Genomic DNA, 24809 nt, shown 5'->3' with positions numbered 1-24809 from the left:
ATCCCAGAGTCCTGGGATTGAGCCCCACATCGGGCTTTCTGCTCAGCTGGGAGCCTGCTTACCCCCCCCCGCCTGCCTCTCTGTCTACTTGTGAGCTCTCTCTGTCAAATAAATAAATAAAATCTTAAAAAAAAACTACTATGAGATACCATCTCCATCTCACATCTCTCAGAATAGCTAAAATCAACAGCATAGGAAACAACAGATGTTGGCAAAGATGCAGAGAAAGGGAAACCCTCTTGCACTGTTGGTGGGAATGCAAACTGGTGTGGCCACTGTGGAAAACAGTATGGACGTTCCTCTAAAAGTTAAAATTAGAACTACCCTAATATCTAGCATTTGTGTTATTGGCACTTACCCAAGGAATACAAAAATACGAATTCAAAGGGACACATACACCCCAATGTTTATAGCAGCATTTCTACAATAGTCAAATCATGTAAACAGCCCATGTGTCCATCAACTGATGAATGGATAAAGGAGATGTGAGATATATGCATATATATCTCAATCATTAAAAAGAATGAAATCTTGCCATTTGCAACAAGATAGAGCTAGAGAGTATTTTGCTAAATGCAATAAACCCAAGAAAGACAAATACTATATGATTTCAATCATATATGGAATTTAAGAGACTGAGCAAATGAGCAAAGCAAAAAGAGAGAGAGGGAGAGAGAAAGAAACAGATTCTTGCGGTGTCTGGGTGGTGCACTTGGTTAAGTGTCTGGCTCTTGATTTTGGCTCAGGTCTTGATCTCAGGGTCATGAGTATAAGACCTGCATTGGGCTCCACACTGAGCATAGAGCCTATGATGAAAGAAGGAAAGAGAGAGAGAGAGAAAGAGAAAGAAAGAAAGAAAGAGAGAGAAGAGACTCTTAACTGTAAAGAATATATTGAGAGTTACCAGAAAGGAGGTGGTGCAGGGATTGGTTAAATAGGTGGTGGGGGTTAAGGAGTGCACTTGTGATGAGCACCAGGCCTTATATAAAAATATTGGATCACTATAGTGTACACCTGAAACTAATATTGCACTGTATTTTATCTAACTGGAATTTAAATTAAAACTTAGAAAAAAATAAAAATTGAGTTGAGGAAATCAGTTCTGAAAAGAAAAATGATTTACTGAGGGCCACACATCAAAATCATGATCTTCCTACTAATGTTGACCTTACCTTGGTGTTCCTGTTCTGAATTTCCCACTCTCAATTCTTGCTACCTTCCCTATTCTGAAGCTCTGGTTATTACAAGACAAAAATATCCTGGTTATCTTTATGATGGAAATTAAGGTATTATGGCTAGGAGGAACTTTAAAGATCCTCTAATCCCATTCTCTCATTCTACAAGCAAAAAAACCTAAAGATTAGAATGGTGAAGCCACTTTCCCAGGGTCAAAAATTTATGCAATTCTGGGGCACCTGGGTGGCTCAGTCAGTTGAACGTCCAGCTCGGTTTCAGTTCAGGTCATGATCTATGGGTCGTGATATCAAGCTCCGTGTCAGGCTTTGCATTCAGTACAGAGTCTGCTTAGGATTCTCCCTCTCTCTCTTGCTCCCCCTGCTCATGTGTGCTCTCTCTCTCTTTCAAATAAATATGTAAATAAAATCTTTAAAAAAGGAAAAGGTGGGGCACCTGGGTGGCTCAGTCATTAAGCATCTGCCTTTGGCTCAGGTCATGATCCCAGGGTTCTGGGTTCAAGCTCTGCATCAGGGTTCCTGCTTGGCAGGAGGCCTTCTTCTCCCTCTCCCACTCCCCATGCTTCTTTTCCCTCTCTTGCAGTCTCTCTCTCTCTCTTTCTGTCAAATAAATAAATATTTTTTTTTTTAAAGAAAAGAAAAAGTTGCACCTGGGTGGCTCAGTTGGTTAAGCATCCACCTCTTGGTTCTGGTTCAGGTCATGATCTCAGGGTCATGAGATCAAGCCCTGTGTCAGGCTCCACACTCAACTCCAAGTCTGCTGGAGATTCTTTCCCCCTCCCTGTCTCTCCTCCTTTGCTCCTTTCCCCACTTGCCTTCTCTTTCTCTCTCTATAATAAATAAATAGGATCTTTAAAAAATATATATGCAATCTTTAATGGGCCAGTCAGCAGCTTTCCTCTCCCTTACTTATCTCTATTCACCTAACATCTTTGCAAGCAAATTTCAGACTTGTTTCACCCTCTTTGGGCTCTAAAATTGACACAACAGAAATTCAGATCAGATAGAGTTTAGGCTCATGTTTGTGTTGATTTACCTTTTTTATTTTTAAAGTTTTATTTAAATTCTAGTTAGTTAACATATAGTTATATGGTTGGTTTCAATATTGGTTTCAGGAGTAGAATTCAGTGATTCATCACTTACATACAAAATCCAGTGCTCATCATAGCAAGTGCCCTCCTTAATATCCATCACCCATCTAGCCCATCCCCCACCCACCACCTCCATCAACCTTCAGTTAGTTCTCTATAGTTAAGAGTTTCATGGGGCATCTCAGTGGGTCAGGATGTTGTGTCCAATTCTTGGTTTTGGCTCAAGGCATGATCTCAAAGTCATGAGATGGAGCATTACAATGGGCTTCATGCTGAGCATGAAGTCTGCTTGAGATTCTTTCTCTCCCTTTCCCTTTGCCCCTTCCCCCCTTCCTTCCCCTCAAATAAATAGTCTTTAAAAAGTTTCTTTAATGGTTTGCCTCCCTCTCTCTCTCTCTCTTTTTTTTCATTCTTTCCCCTATGTTTCTTAAATTACACATATGGGTGAAATCATATGGTATTTGTCTTTCTCTGACTGACTTATTTCTCTTAGTGTAATACACTCTAACTCCATCCTTGCCATTGCAAATGGCAAGATTTCATTCTTTTTGGTGGCTGAGCACTATTCCATTGTATATATAACACCATATCTTCTTTATCCATTCATCAGTTGATGGGCATTTGTCTTCTCTCCATAGTTTGGTAATTGTTGATAATGCTGCAATAAACACTGAGGTGCATGTGCCCCTTTGAATCAGTATTTTTGTATCCTTTGTGTAAATACCTATTGGTGCAGTTGCTGGATCATAGTGTAGTTATATTTTTAATTTTTTGATGAACTTCCATATTGTATCCCAGAGTGACTACACCCGTTTGCATTCTCACCAACAGTGCAAGAGGGTTCCTTTCTCTGTATCCTTGCCAAAACCTGTTGTTTTGTGTATTGTTAATTTTACCCATTCTGAGAGGTATGTGGTGGTATGTCATCATTGTTTTGATTTGTACTTCTCTGATGATGAATAATGGTCAACGTCTTTTCATATGTCTGTTAGCCATCTGAAAGTCTTCTTTGGAAAAATCTGTATTCATGTCCATTTCTTAGTTGGATTATTTGTTTGTGTGTGTGTTGAGTTTGATAAGTTCTTTATAGATCTTGGATACTAACCCTTTATCAGACATTTCAATTACAAATATCTTCTTCCATTCATCAGGTTGCCTTTTAGTTTTGCTGATTGTTTGCTTCACTGTGAAGAGTTTTGTCTTGAAAAATTTCCAACAGTTCATTTTCCCTTTTGTTTCCCTTGCTTTCAGCATTCCATTTTGGTTTTTTATCCTGGGTCAGTACACAGCAGAAGCAAGAAAACCTGAAGGAGAAAAAGAAGGAAACTGGGAATTTTCAGTGCATTTTCACAATGTGTAGATACTCATAAAATGATGTGCCAATTCATACCTATTACTTTATATTATACAAAAAGATCTGAGATCTCTTTCATGGTCTCACATAGAATCTAGAACCTGAAAGAGATTGTAATGGATTTTCAGAAGGGCTGACTGAGACTGGAAATGGCAATGTTCTGCAGACTGTTGAGAGGTGAGCTGACCGCTCCCCTACTATATCTCTAGAGTCTGCTCTATGCCTAACGTTCAAATTTAAGAGATTTTGCCAACATGGAAAGTAGAGCTCCAGAGTTTAGAAAAAGAAATATTATATACAAGGTGAGTTGAAGATTTTAATGAAGGTGAGGAAAGTTGTGTGACACATAGTGGATAAAAGGAAGGGAAAATAGAGCACCACTGAAATAATACACACATTGTTTTCACTCTATCCTCTGCCCTACAATCTGTTCCTAGTGTTTCATTTAGAAATATTTTTAAACATATTTCATTTATCTTTATAACTTCTCTTTTGAAAGAGAGAGTCAACTCAGAATCACAAATAGTGCAGTGGTTCTCAACCCCAGCTTTTTAGATTTACTTGGTAAGTATAATAAACATCAATGCTTAAGCCCACTCCTCAATAATCAAAATCTCTTAAAAGTAGTGATCAGGCATTTGTATTGTTTCGCCTGTATTTTAAAGTGAAGTGATTCTGATTCACAGAAGGTTGATTACCACTAATCTGGTCCAATTTCTTCATTTTGCAGGTAAGGAAACAGGCCCAGAGAGGGTCACGTTTCAAGCCCAGGGTGATGACATCAGTTAATGAATGAACTAGTAATAGAGTTCAGGTTTCCTAACATCTAGTCTAGTGGTCTTTCCATCACACCATGCTAATGTGTGTTTGAGATCAAGTGACTTAACTACAAGTTCATGAGGCATCCCAAGATATGATAAAGACTCTGCATCATTATTCATTCTTCATGTGCCTCCAGACTTAAAGAGGAGAAAGGCTTGTAAGGTTGGAGAATGATATCACTCTATCAACTGTAAAGATCCTTTTCATTTACCTCATAAGTTCTGGCCCTGAATGTAAAAACTCACATAGTATGAGACCACTCACATAATATTGATTTGAGAACCATTACAAAGTAGCATTATCCCTAAATATCCCTCTTGCTGAACTGTCACAGTGTCTGAAATTTATACTACTACCCATTCTTCTAGTTTAGGATACGGATGCCAGAAGACCAATTATAAATACAGGGATAGAGGGAAGGTACTCTGTTAACACACCTTTGCCACCTGGAAAAGCAGCAAATAGAGCCTTGAAAAGATGATCCCATGGTAAGGACATATGAATGATGGGAGGAAAGAGAAACCCCAGAAAATAGAGCAAACTCCCAGTGGGGACCCCTAGGTAAAGCAGTGCCAAAATCCAGGTTTTCCTTTTTTGAAATGGAAGCCAGATACTTATTATGTGTGTATTTGATAAATAAAAGGAATATAATGAAAAGGGCACTGGGTTAGGAGACAGAAGACCCAGGAGACTACTTTCCCTTCTTTTTTTCATAAGTCAAATATGAAATTTAAATGAGGTAATATCAAAGATCTTAAGTAATTCTAAATCTTTTATTCTCATAGTGAATCATTCAGTTATCTTGATGTCTAGTGCAGATATGACATAAGCTAGTGCTTTTTAAAATTAACATATAATGTATTATTTGTTTCAGGGTACACGTCTGCGATTCATCAGTCTTACACAATTCATAACATTCACAATAGCACATACCATCCACAATGTCCATCACCCAGACACCCCATCCTTCCCACCCCCTTCCCCTCCAGCAACCCTCAGTTTGTTTCCTGAGATTATGAGTCTCTTACAGTTTGTCTCCCTCTCTGGTTTCATCTTGTTTCATTTTTTCTTCACTTCCCTTATGATCCTCCATCTTGTTTCTCAAATTTCTCATATCGGTGAGATCATATGATAATCGTCTTTCTCTGATTGACTTATTTCTCTTAGCATAATACCCTCTAGTTCCATCTACGTCTTTGCAAATGGAAAGATTCGGGGATACAATATTCCATTGTATATATATATATATATACCACATCTTCTTTATCCATTTATCTGTTGATGGACATCAAGGCTCTTTCTATAGTTTGGCTATTGTGAACACTATTGCAATAAACGTTGGGGTGCACGTGCCTCTTCAGATCACTGCATTTGTATCTTTAGGGTAAATACCCAGTAGCGCAATTGCTGGGTTGTAGGGTAGCTCTATTTTCAACTTTCTGAGGAAACTCCATGCTGTTTTCCAGAATGGCTGCACCATAAGCTAATGTGTTTTTTTGTTTGTTTGTTTTTTTGTTTTTTTTGTTTTTGTTTTCCAATTTATTTATTTTCAGAAAAACATTATTCATTATTTTTTCACCACACCCAGTGCTCCATGCAATCCATGCCCTCTATAATACCCACCACCTGGTACCCCAACCTCCCACCCCCCCGCCACTTCAAACCCCTCAGACTGTTTTTCAGAGTCCACAGTCTCTCATGGTTCACCTCCCCTTCCAATTTACCCAAATTCCCTACTCCTCTCTAACGCCCCTTGTCCTCCATGCTATTTGTTATGCTCCACAAATAAGTGAAACCATATGATAATTGACTCTCTCTGCTTGACTTATTTCACTCAGCATAATCTCTTCCAGTCCCGTCCATGTTGCTACAAAAGTTGGGTATTCTTCCTTTCTGATGGAGGCATAATACTCCATAGTGTATATGGACCACATCTTCCTTATCCATTCATCCGTTGAAGGGCATCTTGGTTCTTTCCATAGTTTGGCGACTGTGGCCATTGCTGCTATAAACATTGGGGTACAGATGGCCCTTCTTTTCACGATATCTGTGTCTTTGGGGTAAATACCCAGGAGTGCAATTGCAGGGTCGTAGGGAAGCTCTATTTTTAATTTCTTGAGGAATCTCCACACTGTTCTCCAAAGAGGCTGCACCAACTTGCATTCCCACCAATAGTGAAAGAGGGTTCCCCTTTCTCCACATCCTCTCCAACACATGTTGTTTCCTGTTTTGTTAATTTTGGCCATTCTAACTGGTGTAAGGTGATATCTCAATGTGGTTTTAATTTGAATCTCCCTGAGGGCTAATGATGATGAGCATTTTTTCATGTGTCTGAGAGCCATTTGTATGTCTTGATTGGAGAAGTGTCTGTTCATATCTTCTGCCCATTTTTTGATGTGTTTGTCTGTTTCGTGTGGGTTGAGTTTGAGGAGTTCATTATAGATCCTGGATATCAACCTTTTGTCTGTACTGTCATTTGCAAATATCTTCTCCCATTCCGTGGGTTGCCTCTTTGTTTTTTTGACTGTTTCCTTTGCTGTGCAGAAGCTTTTGATTTTGATGAAGTCCCAGAAGTTTATTTTCGCTTTTGTTTCCTTTGCCTTTGGAGACGTATCTTGAAAGAAGTTGCTGTGGCTGATATCAAAGAGATTACTGCCTATGTTCTCCTCTAAGATTCTGATGGATTCCTGTCTCACGTTGAGGTCTTTTATCCATTTTGAATTGATCTTTGTGTATGGTGTAAGAGAATGGTCGAGTTTCATTCTTCTACATATAGCTGTCCAGTTTTCCCAGCACCATTTATTGAAGAGACTGTCTTTTTTCCACTGTATATTTTTTCCTGTTTTGTCAAAGATTAATTGACCATAGAGTTGAGGGTCCATATCTGGGCTCTCTACTCTGTTCCACTGGTCTATGTGTCTGTTTTTATAAGCTAATGTTTTTATTCCTCCCTTTTACCACTATGGCCAGTTGTATTGGTAAAACATTCAAGAGCTCTTTGACCAAGTAAGAAACCAAGCAGCTGGAGCTGTCATTCTTTAAAGAGAGACACAAAGAAGTTACCTAGGATTAAAGAACGTCCATCAAAGTAATTTAAAGGGAAGGATCTGGAAGTGACATCAGGAAGATGGCTGAAAAAGATGTCCCTCTTTTGTATACCCCCCTCAACAACAGAAATTTGGCATCCATTTGTGGACAAAAGTACCTTTCTAGGACCTGTGAGTTCCAGCACCATATGCCAGATGACTCAGGAAGAGTTGTACCCACCCATACATCAGGTAATAAGCATACAGATCTCAGTCCCAGCTTTGGACCCTGAAATGCACAGTGAACTGGCACAGGCCTTCTAGGACATGGCCTGCAAACCTCTGGAGAACAGAGTTGTACAGTCATTCACAGATAAAAGAGACTTTGTGGAAGTCCAGGAATCCAGCACAGTGTTGGAAAGAAAAGAAAAACAGAGATTGGATGCATTGAAGAGGATAAAAGGAAAACCTTGACTTTACCTGCATTGATATAGGCAGGACAGGCCTGAAGACCAAGAAGGGTCTCACCGAATTAGCCAAGAGGATGTTTGTTTTTGTGCATGACAGAAATTAAACACAAGCCAGGAGGAAATGAGAGAAGTTTATTGACTAGCATAAGTGATTGCATATAGCAGATAGAGGGTCTGGGAGAATCAGAAAAGGAAATGTGAGTTTCCCCCTCACTTGGGGTTAGGAGTTTACATTGAAAAGGGGTCCAGGATACATGTTCTGCCAGGAATCCAGGGTAAGGTCCAATCAAACATGAGTGTCAAGTAAACAGTAAGTGTTATTCCATGGATCACCAAAAGTAGTGAGTGTTGATGCCAGTTTTGACTATGATTTGTTTAAAGCTTGTCTTAGAACATGTTTAGGATCTGGTCTTTCTTAGATATTATCAGGTGGTTGGGTCCCTAAGACAAAAATTGGAGAATGATTAATTTTCTTGTATCCTCTTGGAAGGGAATGTAGATGCAAAAATATAGAACATGAATAAATGGGACTTAGCAAGAAACAGCAGAAATAGAGGTTTTCTAAAATGGAGCCCCTTCAGTTTCCCTCTCAACCTCACTCCTCACCCAAGGTGGCCCTGTTCGATTCCAAGAATGCTCTCCTTGACCGATGATTTCTCCTGTAGGATAAAGCGAGAGTGGGTGAGTGTCCAGCTTTCACCACTCTGCAGAACACTGCCAAAGAGAACCATTTCTCTCTCACTGCACCTAGAGCACTAAATTGTGAGCTGGACAATAGGAGGGTGGTGAGTGGCTAGGAGAACTGCAGCCAGGGCGTGGAAGGTATGGAAGGGACAAAGATCCTACTAACCACATCATGGATTCCATCAGGAGGCCCATCAATGTGCCCTTTGTGACTTCTAGTGAGCTGATACCTCCATAAGCACCCCAGCATTTTATGTGCCACACTCACACAACCCACACTTTGTGGCTGGCACCATCTGGATACTCCAAAGGGCAGCAAGAGTGAGTTTTGGCAGATGGCTAGTAAGCAGAAAGCTGACCCAAATCTTCAGGCTGGAAAGAGACCACAAATTTGGGCACTTAGCACTGCCCATGGGAAAGCAAAAAGGAAGCAACCAGAATTTAGACTGGTGCATTGCGAAATTGAGAGAAGGCATACAAATTTAAGAATCCTGCCACAACTCTAATCTTGATTATTTCCCTTCTTATGTGTGGAGTTGGTTTGATTTGTTGTTGATTCTCCAGTTATTTAAGGTGTAGAGACAGCTGCTTGTTCTGGATTTTTCAATATTTTTGAGGGAGGCTTGGATGGCTATGTATTTCCCCCTTAGGACCGCCTTTGCTGTATCCCATAGGTTTTGGACCAAAGTGTCTTCATTCTCATTGGTTTCCATGAATTCTTTCAGTTCTTCTTTGATCTCCTGGTTGATCCAAGCATTCTTAAGCAAGGTGGTCTTTCGCTTCCAGGTGTTTGAGTTCCTTTTGAACTTTTCCTTGTGATTGAGCTCCAGTTTCAAAGCATTGTGATCTGAGAATATGCAGGGAATAATCTCAGTCTTTTGGTATCGGTTGAGTCCTGATTTGTGTCCCAGTATGTGTTCTATTCTGGAGAAAGTTCCATGTGCACTTGAGAAGAATGAGTATTCTGTTGTTTTAGGGTGGAATGTTCTGTATATATCTATGAGGTCCATCTGGTCCAGTGTGTCATTCAATGCTCTTGTTTCTTTATTGATTTTCTGCTTCAATGATCTGTCTATTTCTGAGAGAGGCATGTTAAGATCTCCAATGATTAGTGTATTCATATCAATATGACTCTTTATCTTGATTAACAGTTTTCTTAAGTAATTGGCTGCTCCCATATTGGGAGCATAGATATTTACAATTGTTAGATCATCTTGGTGGATAGTCCCTTTAAGAATGATGTAGTGTCCTTCTGGATCTCTGACTACAGTCTTTAGTTTAAAATCTAATTTGTCTGATATGAGAATCGCTACCCCAGCCTTCTTTTGAGGCCCATTGGCGTGAAAGATGCTTCTCCATCCCTTCACTTTCAGTCTGGGTGTATCTTTAGGTTCAAAATGGGTCTCTTGTAGACAGCATATGGATGGGTCCTGTCGTTTTATCCAGTCTGCAACCCTGTGTCATTTTATGGGCGCATTTAGGCCATTCACATTGAGGGTGATTATTGATAGATACGTTTTTACTGACATCGTGTTACCTTTGAAGTCTGTCTTTCTGTAGACTGTCTCTATATTTCTGTTCAATGCTATTCTTGGGCTTTTTCCTCATTTAAAGAAGCCCGCTTAATATTTCCTGCAGTATCGGCTTGGTGTTTGCATAGTCTTTTAAGCCTTGCCAGTCCTGGAAACTCTTTATCTCTCCATCCATTTTGAATGTCAGTCTTGCTGGATAAAGTATTCTTGGCTGCATGTTCTTCTCATTCAGTGCCCTGAATATATCTTGCCAGCCCTTTCTGGCTTGCCAGGTCTCTGTGGACAGGTCTGACGTTATTCTGATGGGCTTTCCTCTGTACGTAAGGATCTTCTTTGTCCTAGCTGCTTTCAAGAGGTTCTACCTACAATTATAATTCTTCATTCTTAGTATTAGGTGTCTCGAGGACTTTCGAGAATCTGTAATCTTGGGGGGAAACCTTTCGGCCTCTAGTACATGAACGCTGGTTCCATTCACGAGATTTGGAAAATTTTCATGAAGAACTTGTTCCACTATATCTTCTAGACTTCTTTCTTTCTCCTCCCCTTCAGGGATTCCAATAATTCTGACGTTGGAACATTTCATGGCATCATTTTTTTCCCTAATTCTGTTTTTGTGGCTTCTAAGATGTTGTGAAGCTCATCCCTGGTAGCTTTCAGCTCTTCCCTAATACTGAAAACGTGATCTCTGGTCATTTTCAGTTCGGCCCTAATCAATTCCATTTGGTCACCCATGGCTTTCTCCAACCTAGCTATTGCTTGGATAATTGTTAGCCTGAATTCTCTTTCTGACATATTGTCTATGTTGATAGCCATTAGCTCTGTTGCAGAAGGCCTATTTTCTGTATTTTTCTTCTGTTGGGCATTCCTCCTCCTAGTCATTTTGGTGAGAGATGGCTGAACGGGTGTAGCTGGGTGTATCGACTGTGGTGTAGTCAAGGTACACCCTGGAATGCTTCTGAGCAATCAGGATTCCCCACCCAAATGAGAGGAAAAAGAAAAGGAAAAGAAAAAAAAAAAGAGAGGGAGAGAGACAGGAAAGAAAGATGAGATAAAAGAGAAGGTTTAGCCCAAATGGGCCCCAAGGTAAGATTTATGAAGTATACAAACAGACACAGACAAACAAAAAGACTGATAAAAGTATATGACAAAAAAAAGTATATGACAAGAGAAAATATATATATTTTTGCATATATACATATGCAAATAAAGGAAGAACCTCGTCAAAAAGAACCCTGAGTGTAAGATTTATATACTATGCGCACAAACACAAAAACACAAAAATACTGGTGGAAGAAAAAGATGGGAGAGTGGTTGTAAATTCTCAGTGTGGGTGAGGAAGGTTGTTTTGATTTTTCCTGGATGTATCTTGATATCTTTGTTAAAGGACTCAACTTTCCTAAGATAAGGGGGGATTAGGAATTGGTTTACCTATAGGGGTGGCATTGATTGGGGAAAGGGGATTACCTTGAAGTTTAACTCTATATGAATATTAGAAAATAAAAATTAAAAAAGGAGTAAACTGAACTAAACTAAAATTTAAAAAAAAGAAATTTAAAAAATAGAAATGCAAAAGGAAAACACAGGTGTATGTATCAAAAAGTTCAGGTTAGAAGGTTATTATGGATTTGATGTACTGGACATCTCACTGTGATGGTAAATAGGTTAAAAAATTATCTATATAATAATAAAAAATTAACTATATAAAAAAAGAGCCAGAATAGTGGGATCGAATTAATAATAAAAATTGTCCTATGAAGTAGTGGTGGTTGTTTTCTTGTCGTCTTTTTCTACAGCAATTCAGCAACGTGGCAGGATACAAAGTCAATGTATAGAAATCAGTGGCTTTCTTATACACTAACAATGAAAATACAGAAAGGGAAATTAGAGAATCGATTCCATTTACTATAGCACCAAGAACCACAAGATACCTGGGAATAAACCTAACCAAAGAGGTAAAGGATATGTACTCAAGGAACTACAGAAAACTCATGAAAAAAATTGAAGAAGACACAAAAAAATGGATGACCATTCCAAGCTCATGGATTGGAAAAATAAACTTTGTTAAAATGTCTATACTGCCAAGAGAAATCTATACTTTTAATTCTATTCCAATCAAAATTCCACCGGTATTCTTCAAAGAGCTGGAGCAAATAATCCTAAAATTTGTACGGAATCAGAAGAGACCCCGAATCGCTAAAGAAATGTTGAAAAACAAAAATAAAACTGGGGGCATCACGTTGCCTGATTTCAAGCTTTATTACAAAGCTGTGATCACCAAGACAGCATGGTACTGGCATAAAAACAGACACATCGACCAGTGGAACAGAGTAGAGAGCCCAGATATGGACCCTCAACTCTATGGTCAAATAATCTTTGACAAAACAGGAAAAAATATACAGTGGAAAAAAGAGTCTCTTCAATAAATGGTGCTAGGAAAACTGGGCAGCATTATGTAGAAGAATGAAACTCGACCATTCTCTTACACCGTACACAAAGATCAACTCAAAATGGATAAAAGACCTCTACATGAGACAGGAATCCATCAGAATCCTAGAAGAGAACATAGGCAGTAATCTCTCGATATCAGCCACAGCAACTTCTTTCAACATATGTCTCCAAAGGCAAAGGAAACAAAAGCGAAGATGAACTTCTGGGACTTCATCAAAATCAAAAGCTTCTGCACAGCAAAGGAAACAGTCAAAAAAACAAAGAGGCAACCCACAGAATGGGAGAAGATATTTGCAAATGACAGTACAGACAAAAGGTTGATATCCAGGATCTATAATGAACTCCTCAAACTCAACACACACAAAACAGACAATCATATCAAAAAATGGGCAGAAGATATGGACAGACACTTCTCCAATAAAGACATACAAATGGCTATCAGACACATGAAAAAAATGTTCATCATCACTAGCCCTCAGGGAGATTCAAATTAAAACCACATTGAGAGTGAAGTGTGTAAACCTGGTGATTCACAGACTTGTACCCCTGGAGATAAAAATATATGTTTATAAAAAATAAAAAAAAATTTTTAAAAAACCACATTGAGATATCACCTTACACCAGTTAGAATGGCCAAAATTAGCAAGACAGGAAACAACATGTGTTGGAGAGGATGTGGAGAAAGGGGAACCCTCTTTCACTGTTGGTGGGGATGCAAGTTGGTGCAGCCTCTTTGGAGAACAGTGTGGAGATTCCTCAAGAAATTAAAAATAGAACTTCCCTATGACCCTGCAATTGCACTCCTGGGTATTTACCCCAAAGATACAGATGACATGAAAAGAAGGGCCATCTGTACCCCAATGTTTATAGCAGCAATGGCCATGGTCACCAAACTGTGGAAAGAACCAAGATGCCCTTCAGTGGACGAATGGATAAGGAAGATGTGGTCCATATACACTATGGAGTATTATGCCTCCATCAGAAAGGACGAATACCCAACTTTTGTAGCAACATGGACGGGACTGGAAGAGATTATGCTGAGTGAAATAAGTCAAGCAGAGAGAGTCAATTATCATATGGTTTCACTTATTTGTGGAGCATAACAAAAAGCATGGAGGACATGGGGAGTTAGAGAGAAGGGGGTTGGGGTAAATTGGAAGGGGAGGTGAATCATGAGAGACTATGGACTCTGAAAAACAATCTGAGGGTTTTGAAGTGGCGGGGGGGTGGGAGGTTGGGGTACCAGGTGGTGGGTATTATAGAGGGCACGGATTGCATGGAGCACTGGGTGTGGTGAAAAAATAATGATACTGTTTTGCTGAAAATAAATAAATGAAAAAAATTTAAAAAAAAAAAAGAGAGAGAGAGAGAGCACAGCAACAGAGTGCCTGCAACACACACCGGAAGCACATCCTGAACAGCCAGGTCCTGGACACAATTTGACCTCTTTCATAAAGCCTTTACTCTCAGGAGCAGGAAACATAACAGGATATTCTAATACAGAGAGGAAGACAGTGATTTAGAAAAAATGCCAAGACAGAAGAATTCATCCCAAAAGAAAACGTAAAAAAAGGTCATGGCTAGAGATCGAATTAAAACAGACTTATGTAACATGTCTGATGGAGAATTTAAAACAGCAATCAAAAGGATACACATTGAGCATAAGAAAAGCATAGAAGACATCAGGGAGACCCTTACAACAGAGAAAATAGAATTAAAAACAATTAGTCCAAAATGAAAAATACAATAACTGAGATTTGAAACAGGCTGGATATAATGACCACAAGTATAGAAGAAGTAGAGGAACAAATACGTGATATAAATGAATAATGGAAGGGTGACTGGGTGGCTCAGACCATTAAGAATCTGCCTTCAGGGTGCCTGGGTGGCTCAGTGGTTTAAGCCGCTGCCTTCGGCTCAGGTCATGATCTCGGGGTCCTGGGATTGAGTCCCACATCGGGCTCTCTGCTCAGCAGGGAGCCTGCTTCCTCCTCTCTCTCTCTCTGCCTACATGTGATCTCTCTCTCTGTCAAATAAATAAACAAAACATCTTTAAAAAAAAAAAAAAGAATCTGCCTTCAGCTCAGGTGATGATCCCGGGTCCTGGGATCGAGTCCCATGTCAGGCTTTCTGCTCAGCAGGGAGACTGCTTTTCCCTCTCCCTCTGCCTGCCGTTCTGCCTACTTGTGCTCCTCTCTCTCGCTTGCTCACTTGCTTGCTCTCTCTGTCAAATAAATAAATAAAATCTTTTTTTTTAAAAAGGATTGAAACAATGAAGCTGAACAAAAGACAGAACAACTATGGATCATGAGAATAGACTTACAGCAGTCAGTGACTACATCAAATGTAGTAATTCGGGGTGCCTGGGTGGCTCAGTCATTAAACATCTGCCTTCAGCTCAGGTCATGATCCCAGGGTCCTGGGATTGAGCCCTGAATTGGGCTCCCTGATCAGCAGGAAGCCTGCTTTCCCCTCTCCCTGCTTGTGTTCCCTCTCTCACTGTGCCTCTCTCTGTCAAATAAATAAAATCTTTAAAAAAATGTAATAACATTCATATCACAGGAGTCCCAAAAGAAGAAGAGAGAAAAGGTGGTGGGCAGAAACTTTATGTAAGGAAATAATAGCTGAAAACTTTTCTAATCTGGGGAAAGAAACAGACATCCAAATCAAGGAAGCACAGAGAAATCTTACTAAAATCAATAACAATGGGCCAAAAAAAGACATATTGTGGTTAAATTTGCAAGCTATACTGATAAAGAAAAATCCTATAAGACAAAAGAAGTTCCTACCTTACAAGGGAAGACCCATAAGGTTAGCTGGAGATCTCTCCACAGAAATTTGGCAAGCCAGAATGGAATGACATAATATATTCAACATTACTAAATGGGAAAAAATCTACAGCCAAGAATACTCTATCCACAAGGCTGTCATCTTAGGGTTTACAATATATGCTTGTAACCTATGCCTTGCCCCCAGGAGATCATGAATCCTGCTCCTACTGGGCCATTGTGTTCAGTAGCCCCAGAACAGGAATTCTGCTGATGTTTTAGCAGCTTTCACACTCAATCCTGAGGGCTTATAATATATTTTCTAATAATAACTCTACAGTTCTCCCTTTCTGTTTACTGGGATTTTTAGGTGGGCTAGTAAAGGGGATGATAAGGATCTGCATGGCCACTATGAGTGTGTTTCAGGTCTTCCACACAGAACGGCAGAAGAGTCTTGCCTTGATGACTATAACAAGAAAGAAGATCATTAAATCAGCCATGTAAAACCAGGAGTGGAGACTGAACTCAGAGGATGATTTTTTTTTTAATGAGCCAGATAGAAGTGTCATTGAGAGTATTAATGGTAGCTTGTTGACTTTCTTGTATTTGTGCTTGTAACCTAAATTTCAGATTTTTAATGGAGAGATTCAAAGAGGAAGAAAAGGCTTGATTAAGATGAGTTTTTCAATTTCCCCCAAGTCTTGCTATAAGGAATTGAAATAATGCAGCAGATGGTAAACTCCAAGTCACAAGTTAATTGGGACCTGGTCCAGAGTGCCTGTTGATGTTTTCCTAACAAGACAACAACTGCTTTTAAAGCCTGCAGTCTAGCTAATATTTGTTGATCAATCTTAACCTGTTCTTCTAAATTAGTTGTAGTGTTTTACATATATGAATGCACTTGTTGTGCTGTTTGGAGGGAGACAGCCGAAGATGTGGCAGTAGTTGCCACAGCCCTGATGGTTAAAATAGCTGCCAGTGGGATACCTAAGAACCATTTTGGTTTGGGTTTTTTTTTTTCTCTTTCTTCTAAAGCATAGACCGATTATTGTAGGTGGACTTTCCCTTGCCAAGTCCTGGACAATTGAACTGAGAGCCAGGCTTCTGCTTGCTGCTTAGCAACATATACATGGGTAATGTTCATTTGCAAAATAGTTAAAGGTTGAAAGGCAGGGAGTTACTAACATCAGGCCAAAGCATGAAAACAGGTTTTTTAATTCCTCATGCCAGCTCATGATGAGGCTTAATCAGCCAAGTGGATAGCCATATAGGACCTTGTGGAGTAAGCATAGCAGCAAAACCTCTCCCCCATATGAGTAAAGTTACTAGGCCATTCCACTCTGGCCCCCACATTGGGCAGTCTATACCATACTTGTGGTTATTAAAGGTAACCACAAAAATGTTCTGAATGAGGGGCACCTGGGTGGCTCATTGGGTTAAAGCCTCTGCCTTCAGCTCAGGTCATGATCTCAGGGTCCTGAAATTGAGCCCTGCATCAGGCTGTCTGCTCAGCAGGGAGCCGGCTTCCCCTCCTCTCTCTCTGCCTGCCTCTCTGCCTACTTGTGATCTCTATCTGTCAAATAAATAAATAAACTAAATAAATAAATAAATAAATAAACACACAAACTTTTAAAAAATGTCCTGAATGAGCTGAATTAAAATGTCTAGTGGTAAGTGATTAATAGTAAACAGTGCCTTCATTATTCTCATTCTGCGGATCTCAGTTTCCTCCTTCTGTTTATGTAAAAGTAGTTTTAAGATACCATTGACACATTTAAACAATAGCTTGACCTTGAAGATTGTGGGAAATGCCAGTAGAATGTGTAACTTTCCAAACATTTAGAAATTAGGTTATGTGATGGGACTTATTAGGTGGGCCATTGTCCATTTTATGTTTCGGGGGGTGCCCATTATGCCAAAGCATTTTAAGAGATGATTAATGACATGAGAGGAGCATTTACCACTTTGAGCAGAGGCCCATATATATTTAGAGTAAGTATTAATAGTGACATGCATCCATTGTAGTCAGCCAATTGAGGGGAAATGGATAACATTCATTTGCCATAGTTGATTTGTGGATAAACCATGGGGATTAACTCCTCCAGGAAGGTGAGTAGAAGAGAACTGTTGGCATTTGGGACAGGATCATGGTGTGTTTTTCCTGTGAAAGAGGGATAGAAAACTTTAGTCAAGGCCCTTGCCCCTTGGTGAAAAAAAAGAATGAGAATTTAAAGCAGAGGAGAATAAAGATCCATTTTGTTGTTGTTGTTGATGCCTAAATAGATGTGTTGGGGATTAAAGCCAATTAATTGAATTGTTTTGGTTTGGTTTTTTTTTTTTTTTTCATCATCTCAACCATTTTGTAGGAGCTGCAATTGGAAAGAAAAGTGACCATAAGTTTGGATTGCATTGGGTTAACAAAAGACTGACATATGGTAGGGCTATTTATTATCCCTTCAGGCAAATATTTTCATTGGTATTTTCATATAGGTCTGTGATTATTAATTGCAGGGACTGAGAAGACAGTTTTTTTTATTTTTAGGGTGCAAAGGAATAGTAAAAAAAAAAAAACAATCTTTAAGATCAATCACAATGAGATTGTGAATTGAAGGGACTAAAGAAAAATTTTGAAGACCAAATTGCAAAGTCCCCATGGGAATTATTTGAGCATTAATTGCTGGTAAATTATGTTACCAGCAAAAAAGACTGCTGATAACATTTTCCATTTGCCTGAGTTGGGGTCATGTAAAAAAATGGGAGTATTTTTTTGTAAAAGTATTTCAGAGTTCCCCTTTTATTGTCAGTTTTAATTACATTTAGCAGAATTTTGCATTTTTAAAAACCTTAGTCTTTAGGGAAAACAAAGTAGTAACTAAGTATGGACTGTTATATTAAAACCTTTTTGAATAACAAATTTGTGAATCAGTTAAGCATAAAGCATGTTTGCCAACAGATTTATATATTTTTAGATTTTTTTGAAATAGGAAGTCAAAAGCATAAACCTACATTTAGTAATCAATGTTCTAGTACTTAATTTTGTTTGGAGAAGACATAGATGTCCAATGAATTTTATTCTAAGTTATTATTCAAACAAAACTTTGACATTTTAGGTTGCCAAAGACTTTTAAAGCTATTTTAATAATTACCCATGAAAACTTGAAGAGAGAAAATTAACCATTACTTTAAGTCAATTTTTGGCTAACAAATTGTAACAGAGATAACATAAGCTTGTTGGAGATTTAGTAAATTTTGGTAGAATAAAAGTTTTATATTTAATGCTGATAACTTTACTTTTTAAACTTTATTTTTTATTTATTTATTTTTATTATGTTAGTCACCATACAGTACATCATTAGTTTTTGATGTAGTGTTCCACAATTCACTGTTTGTATATGAAAACCAGTGTGTCACATAATACATGCCCTCTTTAATATCCATGACCAGGCTAACCCATCCCCTAACACTCCTCCCTTCTAAAACCCTCAGGTTGTTTTTTAGAGTCCATAGTCTTTCATGGTTCATCTCCCACTCCAATTTCTTCCCCTTCATTTTCCCCTTCCTTCTCCTAATGTCCTCCATGCTATTCCTTTAAAGGTTTTTAAAAAGACTTTATTTATTTACTTGACACAAAGAAATAGAGAGAGAGGGAACACAAGCAGAGGGATCTTGAGAGGGAGAAGCAGGCTCCTCACTGAACATGGATCTCAAGGCAGGACTTGACCCCAGGATGCTGGGAACATAACCTGAGCCAAAGGCAGATGCTTTAAAATTGAGCTACCCAGGCACCCCAAGATCTGTTTATTTTAATTAAACCAACAAACCTAAGTTAGTTTAAATACCAAATTTTTCACCTGAATTTTTTTTTGTAGAAGTAATTGGTTTACCTCCCATTGTCAATTTTTACTGGAGACACTGATGGGGAAATCTGAAGTGAGCCATGTATGGAGGCTGCACTAAGGTAGTGCAGAAACAGGAGGAGGAGAGGCAGAAGAGGCAGAGTGTTGCCAGAAGGCAAAGAAAAAGTTTCCCAGTTTAAAGCCTGTCAGCTCTGCTAGATGAGCAGACATAGATTTTTGTTTGTTTTTCCATCAAAATGGAAGTAGGCAGTCCATGTCAGGCCAGAAAAGAGAGGGAACTTACCTGAAACAAAGGGAGTTTTGGCAGCTATTTGGGAATATTCAGTAAACTTTCTGTCCTGAGGTAGACTAACCAGATATATTGGGTTCCAACTATAGCCATTAACCCAGGAAATGAGGGAGAAGCCCCCACATTTATTAGAAGGAACAGTGAGACAGAGAGAAAGAATCAGTGTCCCCTTTGCTAGAGGGGCCTGTGTTTCCTCCAGCAACCTGGGTTTATTTGGAGGAAGCCTATTTAGATAATTATCATCTAATAGGAGAGAGTTTACCAGCCAAACATATTTGGGCAAACACATTTTGCAAGATACCCTTACATCTGGGTTCTGATGTAGAGCCTTATTTTTTGCAGAAGAGATTTAATTTATAGATTTCATTGAGGCCATGCAGTGTTAAAGGAAATCAGGTCTTTTTAAAATTTTGCAATTCAGATTGTTTTTAGTGAGTTAAAGGGCATCCCAAGGGAGAGTCCTTGGGAACTGAAAAAGAGAAAAGTTCCAATCATATGGACATTCCTATGGAGCTTTTTGAAGACCTAGAATGACAAAATGATTATGCTGTGGAGCTTGTTCCTGGGCTTAAAGGACAGGAAATGCGTCAATAAAGCCTTTTTGTTTTTGAGCTTCCTATAACATTTTCTTTCTTTTTATGGAAAAGGAGGTACTCTCTCTTGACACATTTATTTTTTGCTGTTAGAGAGTGCAAAGGAGGAGGCAATTTATTAAGGGATAATATTGGAGCCTCCTTTGGGTCTTAGGGGCTGTTGCCAGGATGGGGACAGTGGCGGCAGATTTGAAAGGGAGGAATAAAGTCCTACCAACTAGTTCAAGCTGTTTTTTTCTTTAAAGAGTGGGTAGCAATCTGGTAAAGATTCCATGTATGCAAATGAGAAATTTTAACAGGACCCAATGCATTTTATAGCCTTTTGCCCATGCCTCAACCATGTCCATGCCCAAGCCCATGTCCTCAACCAAAAAATAGCCTTCAGGTGGCTACCATGGGCAGTGTTGATATATTACAGACAAAAATTATGTTAAATTTTTATTAGTTACTTTGCATCCTATAGAATGTATCAACATATGTAACTGCTTTTTATAAGCAACTTGTTGCTTACTTAAAGATGTTCCCATGACTAATAGGTTTATAACAGACAGAAAAATAGATCAGAGAGAAATAAAAAATAATACTGCACACCTGAAAGAAAGGAAAAAAGAGTTCAATGGTCACTCCATCACAGGAATCAAGTGCCTATAGTTCCTACCTGGATGAGTGGACGCCCTTTCCTTTTCTCAGGCTTGAGGAGTGACATGCAGATGAGGACTCTATCAGGTCCTAAAGAAGTTCCACCCTTAGGTACCAAATGCACATTGTGCTCAGGACTCCATTGAGCCCTGAAAAAGTAACACCCTTAGGATCCAAATGTCACCCCATACTGTGGATGAGGACTCTATCGAGCCCTGAAAACTTCCCTGTTTGTGTGCCAAATGTCATGCACTGAAATAAAATTCTCAGACACCAATCTGAGGGGCGGCGCAGGGCTGCCTCTATAAGAGAGAGCAGCAGCAGCTGAACCCTGCACATAGCTTTTATTCTGGTTTTGTTTTTATCAGAAATGCAAAGACAGATGCCTCCAAGTGTAGGAAAAGAGTACAAGGGGATGGCAAATATCTTGAAGCAGGCTTGCATTTTCCCCTACATGTAGACACACAGGGAGTCAGTCATGGAATAAGGGAGGAGCAGGATGTTTGGGCTAGCAATCGCTGGGTGCAAGAAGGGGAGACTAAGAATTACATTCTTTCATAGCTTTTCCCTTTTGCCCTGTCCTGGGGGTTGTGGGATCCTGCTCCTACTGGGTCATTGCATTCAACACCCTGAGACCAGGAATGCTGCTGACATTTCAGCTGCTTCCACACTCACTCCTTAGGGCTTATAATATGTTTTCTAAGAATAAATCAACAAAGGTTATCATTCAAAATGGGAGAGATAGTTTCCCAGACATTAAAAAAAAAAAAACCTAAAGGAGTTCATGAACACTAAACCAGTCCTACAAGAAATATGAAAGGGGACTCTTTGAGTGTGAAAGAAAGACCAAAAGTGACACAGACTAGAAAGGAACAGAGAAAATCTCCAGAAACAACAAGAAAACAAGTAATAAAATGGCATTAAATACTTTCTGCATTGAGACACCGGGGTGGCTCAGTGGGTTGAGCCTCTGCCTTCAGGTCAGGTTATGATCTCAGGGTCCTGGAATCGAGCCCTACATCGGTCTCTTTGCTCAGCAAGAAGCCTGCTTCCCCCCCCACCCGCCTGATTCACTGCCAGCTTGTGATCTCTCTCTCTCTGTGTGTCAAATAAATAAATAAAATCTTTTTAAAAAATGCTTTCTGCATCTTTTGAGAAGATCGTGTGGTTCTCATCCTTTCTTTTATTAATGTAGTGTATCACACTGATTGATTTGTGAATATTGAACAAGGCCTCCAGCCCAGGAATAAATCCCACTTGATTGTGGTGAATAATTCTTTTAATGTACCATTGCATTTGATATGCCAGTGTCTTGTTGAGAATTTTTGTATCCATGTTCATCAGGAATATTAGCTTTTAACTCTCCATTTTAGTGGGGTCTTTGTCCAGTTTTGAAAATAAGGGCATGGTGGCCCCATAGAATGAGTTGGGAAGAGATATATTTGTTAGATTACTCCTTTCTGCCCATGGACTTTGCTGATTAAGCATCATTAAAATCTCCCCTCCCACCACTGTCATGCCTAAAGAGCCTGAGTTCATGCTCGCAAAGAGCCTGAACAGCTGCAGAAGCTCTTTTTCAGAGGTTTGAGCTTTGAAACAACCGATGAGAGTCTGAGGAGCCATTTTGAGCAATGGGGAACACTTACGGACTGCTTGGTAATGAGAGATCCAACCACCAAGCACTCCAGAGACTTTGGGTTTGTCATGTACACCCCTTTGGAGGAGGTGGATGCAGCCATGAATGCAACACAACACAAGGTAGATGGAAGAGTTGTGGAACCAGAGAGGGCTGTCTCAAGAGAAGATTTTCAAAGACTTGGTGCCCACTTAACTGTGAACAAGATTTTTGTTGGTGGCATTAAAGAAGACACTGGAGAACATAATCTCTAAGAAATTATTTTGAACAGTATGGGAAAATTGAAGTGATTGAGATCATGAATGACTGAGGCAGTGGCAAAAACAGAGGTTTTGCTTTTGTAACATTTAATGACCATGACTCTGTAGACAACATTGTCATTCAAAAATACCACACTGTGAATGGCCACAACTATGAAGTAAAGACAGCCTTATCTAAGCAAGAAATGGCTAGTGCTTTTTCCAGCTAAAGAGGCCAAAGTGGTATTGGAAAGTTTGCTGGTGGTTGTGGAGGTGGTTTTGGTGGGAATGGCAACTTTGGTCATGGAGGGAAGTTCAGTGGGTAAGGTGGTGTTGGTGGCAGTCAAGGTGGTGGCAGATATGGTGACAGTGGAGATGGCTATAATGGGTTTTAGTAATGGTGGAAGCTACTTTGGAGGTGGTGGAAGCTATAATGATTTTGGCAATTATAACAATCAATCCTCAAATTTTAGATCCATGAAAGGAGGAAATTTTGGAGGCAGAAGCCCTGGCTTCTATGGTGGTGGAGGCCAATACTTTGCCAAACTACAAAACCAAGGCAGTTATGGCAGTTCCAGCAGCAGCAGTGGCTATGTTAGTGGCAGAACGTTTTAAATGCTGCCGGGAAAACAAAAGCTTAGCAGGAGAAGAAAGCCAGAGAAGTGACAGGGAAGCCACAGGTTACAACAGATTTGTGAACTCAGCCAAGCACAGCAGTGGCAGGGCGTAGCTGCTATAGAGGACATGTTTTAGACAGTACTCATGTGTATGGGCAAAAAACTCAAGGACTGAATTTGTGACTAATTGTATAACAGGTTATTTGTTTCTATTCTGTGGAAAGTGTAAAACATTCCAACAAAGGGCTTTAATGTAGTTTTTTTTTAATTTCTACCCATGCTGTTGATTGCTAAATGTAATAGTCTGATCATAACACTGAATAAATGTGTCTGAAAAAAAAAAGAGTAAGTTGGGAAGTGTTCCTTCTTTTTCTACTTTTTTGGAACAGTTTAAGAAGAATAGCTATTAATTCTTCTTTAAATTTCTGGTAGAATTTCCCTGGAAAGTTGTCAGGCCCTGGACTTTGGCTTGTTGGGAGATTGTTGATGACTGACACAATTTCTTTTTTTTTTTAATTGACATATAATGTATTATTTGTTTCAGGGGTACAAGTCTGTTATTCATTAGTCTTACACAATTCACAGCATCCACAATAGCACATACCCTCCCCAGTGTCCATCACCCAGGCACCCCATCCTTCCCACCCCACCCCACCCCCAACTCAAGCAACCCTAAATTTGTTTCCTGAGATTATGAGTCTTTTATGGTTTGTCTCCCTCTCTGGTTTCATCTTGTTTCATTTCCCCCTCAATTCCCCTATGATCCTCTGTCTTGTTTCTCAAATTCCTCATATTGATGAGATGATATGATAATTGTCTTTCTCTGATTGACTTATTTCACTTAGCATAATACCCTCAAGTTCCATCCACATCATTGCAAATGGCAAGATTTCATTTTTTTGATGGCGTTGTGTGTACCATATCTTCTTTATCCATTCATCTGTTGATGGACATCTAGGCACTTTCCATAGTTTAGCTATTGTGGACTTGCTGTTATTAACATTGGGGTGCACGTGCCCCTTTGGATCACTACAAAATACCCAATAGTGCAATTGCTGGGATGTAGGTATCTCTGTTTTCAACTTTTTGAGGAACCTTCAAACTATTTTCCAAAGTTCCTGCACCAGCTTGCATTCCCAAAAACAGTGTAGAATGGTTCCCCTTTCTCCCCATACTCACCAGCATCTATCATTTCCTAACTTGTTAATTTTAGCCATTCTGACTGGTGTGAGGTGATATCCCATTGAGGGTTTTTTTTTTCTTCTCTCTCTTTTTTTTTAAATTAACATGTAATGTATTATTTGTTTTAGGGGTACAGGTCTGAGAATCATCAGTCTTACACAATTCATAGTGCTCAACATAGCACATACCCTCCCCTAATGTCCATCACCCAGGCACCCCATTCTTCCCACTCCCCTCCCCTCCAGCAACCCTCTGTTTCTTTCCTAAGATTAAGAGGCTGTTATGGTTTGTCTCCCTCCCCGGTCCCATCTTGTTTCATTTTTCCCTCCCTTCCCCTAAGACCCCCCACACCGCCTTTCAAATTCCTCA

The 24809-nt window shown here is 39.5% G+C and overlaps 1 pseudogene; it reads left to right on the top strand.

Annotated features, from left to right (window-relative positions):
- Positions 1-20831: 20831 nt before the first annotated feature.
- LOC122896608 lies at positions 20832-23256 on the top strand (annotated as a pseudogene).
- Positions 23257-24809: the final 1553 nt, after the last annotated feature.

Source organism: Neovison vison, chromosome X (assembly GCF_020171115.1).
Source record: "Neovison vison isolate M4711 chromosome X, ASM_NN_V1, whole genome shotgun sequence".
Taxonomy (NCBI): domain Eukaryota; kingdom Metazoa; phylum Chordata; class Mammalia; order Carnivora; family Mustelidae; genus Neogale; species Neogale vison.
This window is presented reverse-complemented; position numbering and strand designations above follow the sequence as displayed.